The 9,407-nt window shown below is 41.1% G+C and overlaps 1 protein-coding gene across 1 annotated transcript in view; it reads right to left on the bottom strand.

The window, feature by feature from the left end:
* The window catches only part of DNAH8 (dynein axonemal heavy chain 8), a 333,448-nt gene that overhangs the window by 241,441 nt on the left and 82,600 nt on the right, over nt 1–9,407 (bottom strand).

Genomic DNA, 9,407 nt, shown 5'->3' with positions numbered 1-9,407 from the left:
AAAAAAAAAAAAACCAGCCGGGCGAGGTGGCGGGCGCCTGTAGTCCCAGCTACTCGGGAAGCTGAGGCAGGAGAATGGCGTAGACCCAGGAGGCGGAGCTTGCAGTGAGCTGAGATCTGGCCACTGCACTCCAACCCGGGCGACAGAGAGAGACTCCGTCTCAAAAAAAAAAGAAAGAAATCTACCTTGATATTCATATGGGTGAAAAGAAAGAAGGCTGAAGGGGTGGAGAGAAGATGATGTCAGAAGTTGAAAATGAGATGTGGTTTCAAAAGAAGACAATCTAGAATATTGGTTTGGAGAGTGAAATTAGATAAAGTTTTTAATTGAGCATGGTGTTGTGTAACAGGTATCAATTTAAGAGCTTCACACATACTAACTCATTTAGTTAAACACTGATCTTGGGATGAGTAATATTATGTTCCCCATTTCACAGCAGAGAAAACTGAGGCTCAGAAAGTATAAGAAATTTTCCTAGGTCACACAGTAGTTGGAAAAACCATTTGAAATCAGTTTTGTCTGATTCAAAATGCCTGCACTTTGTCTTTCTAAACTCTTCTACTAGCAAATGCTTTAGGAAGAAGTTGAGAACTAGTCAACTTCAGAAAAGAAAACTGGTTTATAAAGTTCAGTGTCTTTTGACATGCCCACAAAATACACTCATTTTAGGACAAAGAAAAGTAGTTGAATGCAGTGTCTCGTGCCTGTAATCCCAGCTACTCAGGAGGCTGAAGCAAGACGATTGCTCATGCCCAGGAGTTCAAGGCTGCAGGAGCCATGATCATGCCACTGAACTCCAGCCTGGGTGACAGCACAAGACCTCATCTCTAAAAAAAAAAACAGTAAAAGTAAATCAGGGCCGGGTGCAGTAGCTCATACCTGTAATCCTAGCCCTTTGGGAGGCTGAGGAGGGAGGATTGCTTGAGCCCAGGAATTTGAGACCAGCCTGGGCAACATGGTGAGACCCCATCTCTACAATAAATATTTTAGAATTTTGCCAAGCATGGTGGTGCATGCCTGTGGTCCTACCTAATCAGGAGGTTGAGGCAAGAGGATTGCTTGAACCCAGGAGGCAGCAGTGAGCTATGTTCACTACATTCCAGCCTGGGCAACAGAGCAAGACCCTGTCTCAAAAAAAAAAAAAAAAATGTAAATAGTAGCAGCCACTTTGGGCTTTCAAGAATACATCTGCAGAGGATCTCAAGTCTGTCCATGCAAACTTCTCTCCAGAAAAGCCTTGGGAAGTCCCATATTCCCCATGTTTTGCCACCATGTGTTCCCTTCTTGACCATGTAATCTGTATTTGAATGCATTCTCATCATTTTTTAGTCCAAGGAGACATGGTGTCCCTCCTTCTAACCAAAGACATTCTGTGATCCTCTCCATGCCCACTGACTCTCCTGACCTCGCTCCATCATTCATTCAGTTCGTCTTTTTCACTTTATTCAATGCAGTGCTAAACATTGGAATGGTAATGGAGGCTGGAAGCCACTTCAGTCTAACAGGGAAAATGAGTGTTAAGCACGTAGACAATTCCAGCTAATCACGGCAGATTGGACATATGTGTTTATACATCCCAGCTTTGAAATCCCCTCAGGAACCAGACACTCTAGTTAACTTGGCAGAATGAACACACATGTTTATCTTGGCATCCGCATGATACATCCAGAAACCTCGACAAAATAACACAGTAATCTTTTGAAAAGAATATACCCACAAAACAAATGGGAGAATGCCATATAAATTTTTCCATATGTTTCCAATACCATATAATAATAAAGTTAATGGGATTCAACAACTGGTACCGGGACAACTGAATATCCACTTGCAAAAGAAGGAAATGGCACCTTCTCCATACACCATACAAACAGATAAACTCAAAATGGATCATAGGCCTAAAATTTCAGAACTAAAACTAAAAAAAACTCTTAGAGGAAAACATAGGCATAAATCTTCATGACCTTGGATAAGGCAAAGTTATCTTAGATGTGACACCAAAAGCAGAACAAAAGAAAAAAATTGATAAATTAGACGTCATCAAAATCAGAAACTTTTGTGCATCAAAGAACACCATGAAGACATTGAAAAGAAAACCCAAAGAATGGGAGGAAAAAAAATGTAAATCACATATCTGATAAGGAACCAGTATCTATAAAACATTATTACAACTCAAAAATAAAAAGACAAATATCCAATTTTAAAATGAGCAAATGATCTGAATACCTGCTTCCAAAGGAAAGCATACAAAAGGTTAATAAGCACAGGAGGCCGGGCACAGTGGCTCACGTCTGTAATCCCAGCACTTTGAGAGGCACTTTGGGAGGCAGATCATTTGAGGTCAGGTGTTCAAGATCAGCCTGGCCAACAGGCAAAACCCCGTCTCTACTAAAAATACAAACATTAACTCGGCGTGATGGCACGCGCCTGTAATTCCAGCTACTTGAGAGGCTGAGGCAGGAGAATTGCTTGAACCCAGGAGGCAGAGGTTGCAGTGAGCCAAGATGGCGCCACTGCATTCCACAGCCTGAGGGACACAGTGAGACCCCATCTCAAAAACATAAAAAGAAACACATGAAAGATGCTCAACATCACTAGCTAATAGGAAAACATACGTCAAAACCACCCTGAGATACCACTTCACACTCACCAGGACAGCTATCATCAAAAAGACAAATAATAGCAAGTGTTGGCAAGGGTGTAGAGCAACTGGAACCCTCATACACTGCTGGTGGGAATGAAAAATGATACAGTCGCTTTGGAAAGCAGCCTGGCAGTTCTTCAAAGAGTATAACATGGAGTTAGGAGGCAGTAATTCCATTCCTAGGTATACATACCCAAGAGAAATGAAAACTTAAGTCCAAAAAAAAAACCTTGGACACTTATGTTCACAGCAGCATTCTTTACAGTAGCCAAAGAGCGGAAACAACCCAAATGTCCATCAACTGGTGAACGGATAGATACAATGTGGCATAACCATACAATGGAATATTATTCAGCAATAAAAAGAAACGAAGTTTTGTGAGACAGAGGGATTGCTTGAGCCTTGGAACTAGAGGCTGCAGTGAGCCATATTCACACTACTGCATTCCAGCCTGGGTGACAGGGCAAGACCTCGTTGTTTCTTTAAAAAGAAAAAAAGAAATTAAGTTCTGATATATAGGCTACTATGAATAAATTTTGAAAACACTCCACTAAGAGAAAGAAGCTAGTCACCAAAGAACATATATTGTATGATTCTATTTGTATGAAATTTCCAGAATAGGCATGTCTATAGAGGCAGAAAGGAAATTTGGGGTTGCCTCGGGGCTGGGAGGGTCGAGAGGAAATAGAGACTAATGAGGACGAGTTTCTTTTGGGTGAGGAAGACGTTCTAAATTGATTGCAGTGATGGTAGTGCAGCTCTGTGAATATACTGAAAAGCACTGAGATGTACACTTTAAATGGGTGAACTGTATGGTACGTGAATTTTATCTCAATAAGCCTGCTAAAAAATAATAATTCGTGCCAGAAATAATATGAGCCAGAAATGGGGGAAAGAAACATTAATAGGAGATGGGAAAGTGAAGATACCATGTACAAGCGTTTGGAGAAGTCTGGTTGTAAATGAGAAGTGAAGGGAGAATTGGGAAAGTTTCCGTTGACAAGGAAAGCATGAGAGCATATGATACTGCTGGTGAGAAGGACCCAGTGGAGAGGACAACACTGAAGATACAGGAGAAAGGAAAACTGGTGGAACAAGGTCACTGAGAAGACAGGTAGGCATGGAATCAACAGCCCATTTGGAGGACCTCGGTTTTGAAGACAGGTGGAAACTTTCTCCATAGAACCAGAAGGAAGGAAAAATGGATACAGCAACAGTCAGCAATGTGCCAAAAGCTCTGATTGTGAAAATTATTTACATGACTTTAATTATGAATAATCCCTGTCACTCCATCAAAGCCATATTGCCAGACACTCCATATCCTGCCAACCGTTCTCTACTTTTCTCTTCCATGCCCTACATAGTGGGATTCCCTCATTCTCTGACTTCCAGTTGGGTTTAACCCAAGAGGAAGCACTAAGAGAAGACAGGAGAGCTACAGGAGTGAGAAAGTGGGGTATTTCTTTCCCATTCCCTCCTTGCTTGGAGGTTGCATTTCTGGTAGAGCCCTTCCACATGGCTTCAGTTTTTACTGGGCTCTGAAAGCACAATTTTCTTCCCTGGTCCCTTCAGCCCTAGTGGTGGTGACGACTTCCCACCACTGGGACTGCTGGGGTATCTCACCCTACTGGGATCTTCACTGATACTGTCCCATACACAATCCCTGTGCCTCAATTCCATCCCTGTGTCTGAATTCTGATCAAAGAACATGTGCAAAACAAACTTGATTAATCCTTGCTGAATTGGGCCACTCCACATAATCACAATGACCCACACTGCCATCAATGCCAAGGGTAAGAAACTTAGATGTACACATTCCTCTGCACAGATGTCCTGTGTCAGCGGGCAACCAAGTGGGCTCAGCCACCTTCCTCTTATGTTCAACAAGTGGCAAAATAATGTCACTGCAAATACTACCTCTATAAGATGTCATGAATAGTTGAGGCCACACAAAGTAAAGCATCCTGTCTTGGCAAGGACTCCATCTCTTCTTGAGAAGACTCGCTAGTCCTTGAGGACTAAGACCATTCCTATAACTCAGTAAGAAAAAGACTGAATACTAAAGAAGTGCCTTAGAGGCATGCCAGGGACTAGGAGACAGTTACATTGATTTTTAAATTTTGTTTTAATTAAGATATAATCCACATCCCACAAAATTAACCTTGTGAAGTGTGTCATTTATTGGTTTTTAGCATATTCACAGACTTGTGCAATCATGACCACTATCTAATTCCATAATATTCTCATCACCTCAGAAAGCATCCCTATACCCATTAGCAGTCATCCCATTCCCCGTCTCCACAGCTCTGGCAACTACTAATGTGCTTGTGTTTCTGTAGAGCCAAGTTGATTTTTTTGGTTTTTTTTTTTTAGACAAGAGTCTCACTCTGTGGCCCAGGCTGGAGTGGACACGGTCTTGGCTCACTGCAACCTTCGCCTCCCAGGTTCAAAGGATTCTCCTGCCTCAGCCTCCCAAGTAGCTGGTGTAACGCTAAAGGTTTTGCCTTAGCCACGCCAAAGAATTGGCGTGGCAGCTGCCTGCGGCGAGTGATGGAGACATGGACTAAGAGAAAAAAAGCTGCAGGCTTTATTGAGCAGAGTGACAGTACAAAGCTTCCACAGCGTGGAAGGGGTCCTGAGCAGGTAGCCAGTGTTAGATTCTTTTATCACTTTTATACTTTTTAAGGCAGGAAATACGTGCGGGTGCGGTGGGGAGATGTTACTAGAGCAAGAAACAAAAACAATTAAAAGTCTTAGATCGTGAGGAAAACCGGAATTGCAACATAGGTTTCATCTACTTTATGACTTTGCAGCGGCATGGCAAAGGAGACAGGATCTCACAGGATTTTACAAAGTATTTTTACAAGGAATCGGAATTGGAAGCATAGATAAGGTCTGCTGATCATAGACAAATGGGCAATTAACATTCCTTTTAGTTTCAGCGTGGGGAAGGGAGAGAGGACACAGGGAAGCTTACAGCAAAATTTTCGCTGTTTATAGCTTTCTTGGGGAAGAAAACACAAGCACAAATCCTGGTGTTAAGAATATTTTAAACATATATCTTCAATATTATTTATCTAGGACTAAAGTAAGGCTTGATGCAGGAAATGAGTGAGTTTCACAGCTTTCTGAGCCTTTACTCGACTTAAGAAGCCTAGCTGGCCTCTCCTTTCACTGGGATTACAGGCGTGCACCACCATCCCCTGCTAATTTTTGTATTTTTATCCGAGACAGGATTTTGCCATGTTGGCCAGGCTGGTGTCAAACTCCTCAGCTCAAGTGATCCACCTGCCTTGTCCTCCCAAAGTGCTGGGATTATAGGCATTGAGTCACTGCATCCGGCCCCAAGTTGATTTTGTTGACAGAATTGTTAATACTCATTAATTATTTAACAGTGTTTAACTTGGATCATAACATTTCCTTGGTTTTCTATTCCATTGGTACATCTATCAAGACAGAAGTTATCAGTTAGGCTCCAGTCAGGAAAACGGAAGACACACCAGCTATTGTAACAAATAGAATTAGAGAATTTAATATGGAGGATGGGTTAAATACAGTTAAAGTGTAGCAGGACAAGCCACAGACAAGAACCCCTCAGGCATTGAGTTGCGGAAGAAAAGGGCTTTATTCAGCTGGGCGTATCCTCCAAAAACCGAGCTCCCCGAGTGAGCAATTCCCGTCCCTTTCCGCGTGAGAGGGTCATGGTTGACTGAGCAAGCAGTGGGTACATGACTGCGGGCTGCATGCACCAGGACAGGACAGGACAGGACAGGGCTTTTCACAGTGCTTTTCCATACAATGTCTGGAATCTATAGATAACATAAATGGTTAGGTCAGGGGTCGATCTTTAACTACCAGGCCCAGGGCGTGGTGCACGCTGTCTGCCTGTGGATTTCATTTCTGCCTTTTAGTTTTTACTTCTTTCTTTGGAGGCAGAAATTGGGCATAAGACAATATGAGGGATGGTCTCCTCCCTTAAAAGGACCCAAAATGCTAACAGGGACACTGACGGCACACAGAGATATAACAGTAACAGCAGGAAGCAGCTGGCATCCCTAGGACTTGGGAGGAGGATGGAGTTATTAGAACTTGGAGCAGAGAAGTGAGGGGGCTGCCCAGCTGGCGCTGCTACATCAGGAGCTCAGAGAAGGAACACACGATGCTGGTACCATGAAAGGCACATGGGGCTGGCTCTGGAAGGGCTGGGAAAGCCAGGCCTGTGACTAAGTGCTGCTGCCAGAGTGAAGAGTTGTTGTGGATGCAGTAGTGTCAGGAATAGGAGGCAAATCAGGAAAGAGCAAGTCCCTTCTCTCTCCTCCAGCATCCTTCCAGCACACCCATTGGCAAAGCTTAAAAGGGAGCCAGCTGGCCAAGGAGAAAAGTGCTATCAGCCCTAGGATCACAGGACAGAAAGAACAATTGGAAACTAACAGAAGAAAGCTTTTTAATAATTTACATAATCTGTCCTAAACCACCCTTGGATGCGCCAAGACAAGGAACACTGCCCTGACTGCAAATAGCCCTGGTTCCCAAATACGATCTGAAACCACTGTTTGACCCAAAGCAACTTTGCCTCAAAAAAATTAGTGTTACGTATGTTGTGCTTCCAAAACTGATTGCTGTTCAGGAGTGTGATCCAACTTGCCCTGTCATTACAAATCATACTCTGGCTTCACTATAATGGCCACTTGATGGTAGGTTTCTGAGAAGACAGCCCAACTCTAACTAGGTCTCAGATCACTCCAGGGCAAGTGACTGGGCATACTGCTCGGCAAGCATGCTCTTCAGAATTCTGCCTCCTGCATCTTGACTCACACTCTTGAGACTTAGCACTACCATTGGAGAATTACTGTATAATTGGTAGAGAGTTTTAGTTTGAGATGATGAAAGAGTTTTGGAAACAGATCATTGTGATGGTTATACAACATTGTGAATGTACCTAATGCCACTAAATTGTACACTTAAAATGGTTAAAATGGTAAATGCTATGTTAATATATCTTAACACAATGAAAAAGTTGCCAGCCAAAACAAAGAGTGGGGAGTGGGAAATGATTTTTAAAACTTAAAGAGACATTTCAATCAAATGTAATGCATGAACTTGTCTGGCTCCTAGTTCAGAGACAAACTCTAAAAAGACAATTTCTATTAAAGCTAAATATATTCATAATCTATGACTTGACAATTTCCCTTTGGAGTATATATCCACCAAATCAGTGCTTAAGTCCACCAAAAAAATTTACAAGAATGCTTAGTGTATAACCAAAAGCTATAAACAATCTAAATGCCCTCAAGAGTAGTATGAACAAATAAACTGTACTAAATCCATATTACAGAATACTATAGAGCAACGAGAAGTTGAAATGAAAGAACGAATGTGTCACAACTGCAAAGATGAATCTCATAAATATAACACTGAGCAAAAGAAGCCAGAAATAGAGAATATATGCTGTACCATCCCATTTATATGAAGTTCAAAAACAGGCAAAACTAATATACAGTGATAGAAGTCAAATGGTGATTACTTTCATGGGTGGGAGGGAGGTGTTACTGGCTGGATTAAGCACAAAGGAATCACGTGGGATACAGAAAGTGTTCCACATCTTGACCATGGAGATAGTTACAAGAGTGTATCATATGGAAACATTCATTGAATGGTGCACTTAAGATTTGTGCACTTTTCTGAGTATATGTTATATCTCAATTTTTTTAAAGCATAGAAACTAAAATAAAAAGCAACCTGAAACCATAGCTTCTATGGGGCTTTGTTTTTTTAATAACCAAAAATAAATAAATAAATAAATAAGGCCTTGGATCCTTCACAAGGGTGAGAGACTGGAAATGAGACCTACCCCATCCCCAACCTTGTTTAATATCAGGTGAATCAAGGGCTAAGCCCTCAGGGAAAAAGTGGACTAGAAAAGAAAGTCAGCTACCTTGGTTGAGGCTCTGGGCTGCGGGGAGCAAATTCTCCCTTGGGAATTTACAACTAGCTTATCCTTACATAGGTTTGGGGCTTGAGTTTATACCATCTATGAAGTTTTGGAAATTCTATCCTCTGAGAAACTAACATAAAGTTGTCCCAAGCTGGTGAAACTCCTAGGCACCACATAGAAATAAATAAACAGTTTCTCAACCAAGGCTGTCCAGCATTCCCACAAATAGATGTGTGTGCATTACTTTCCAATCCAAAAATGTAAAAAACAGGAAGAAACAAGCCACTCAGGGCAAGAGTTGAGAGAGACAGCACCAAGCAGAATGAGACTCCCCCATTTTTTTCAGATAGTGAAATTATGTTGCAAAATATAAAATATTTTTTAATGTCTCGAGAAAAATACAGACATGAAAAAAGATTACATACAAAGACAAGACATATTTGAAAAGAATACAAAATAATGTATAGAAATAGATAAGTCAATAAATTTTAAAAGAGGGCAGGGAGTAGAAGTATTTCCAAAATATTAATAGTTACAATTAATGTAAATAGGTCAAAATTACCAGTTTTAAAAAACAGACTTTCAGAATACATTAAAATAAAACATAGTTAAATGTTCTTTACAAGAACAAAATCTAAAATAGGAGAAGCCAAAAGGATGAAAGTCATAAAATGGAAAAGATACATCTGAAAATAGTAACCTGAAAAAAGCTGGTATAATTACATCAATATCAAACAAAATAAACTTTAAGGATAAAAAGCTTAATCAATAATGATACAGGAGCAACAAATCTGGAAGATATACTCATCTTTTTTTTTTTTTTTTTTTTTT

This window comes from Rhinopithecus bieti, unplaced genomic scaffold (assembly GCF_001698545.2).
Source record: "Rhinopithecus bieti isolate Rb0 unplaced genomic scaffold, ASM169854v2 scaffold_4553, whole genome shotgun sequence".
In the NCBI taxonomy this organism is placed as follows: domain Eukaryota; kingdom Metazoa; phylum Chordata; class Mammalia; order Primates; family Cercopithecidae; genus Rhinopithecus; species Rhinopithecus bieti.
This window is presented reverse-complemented; position numbering and strand designations above follow the sequence as displayed.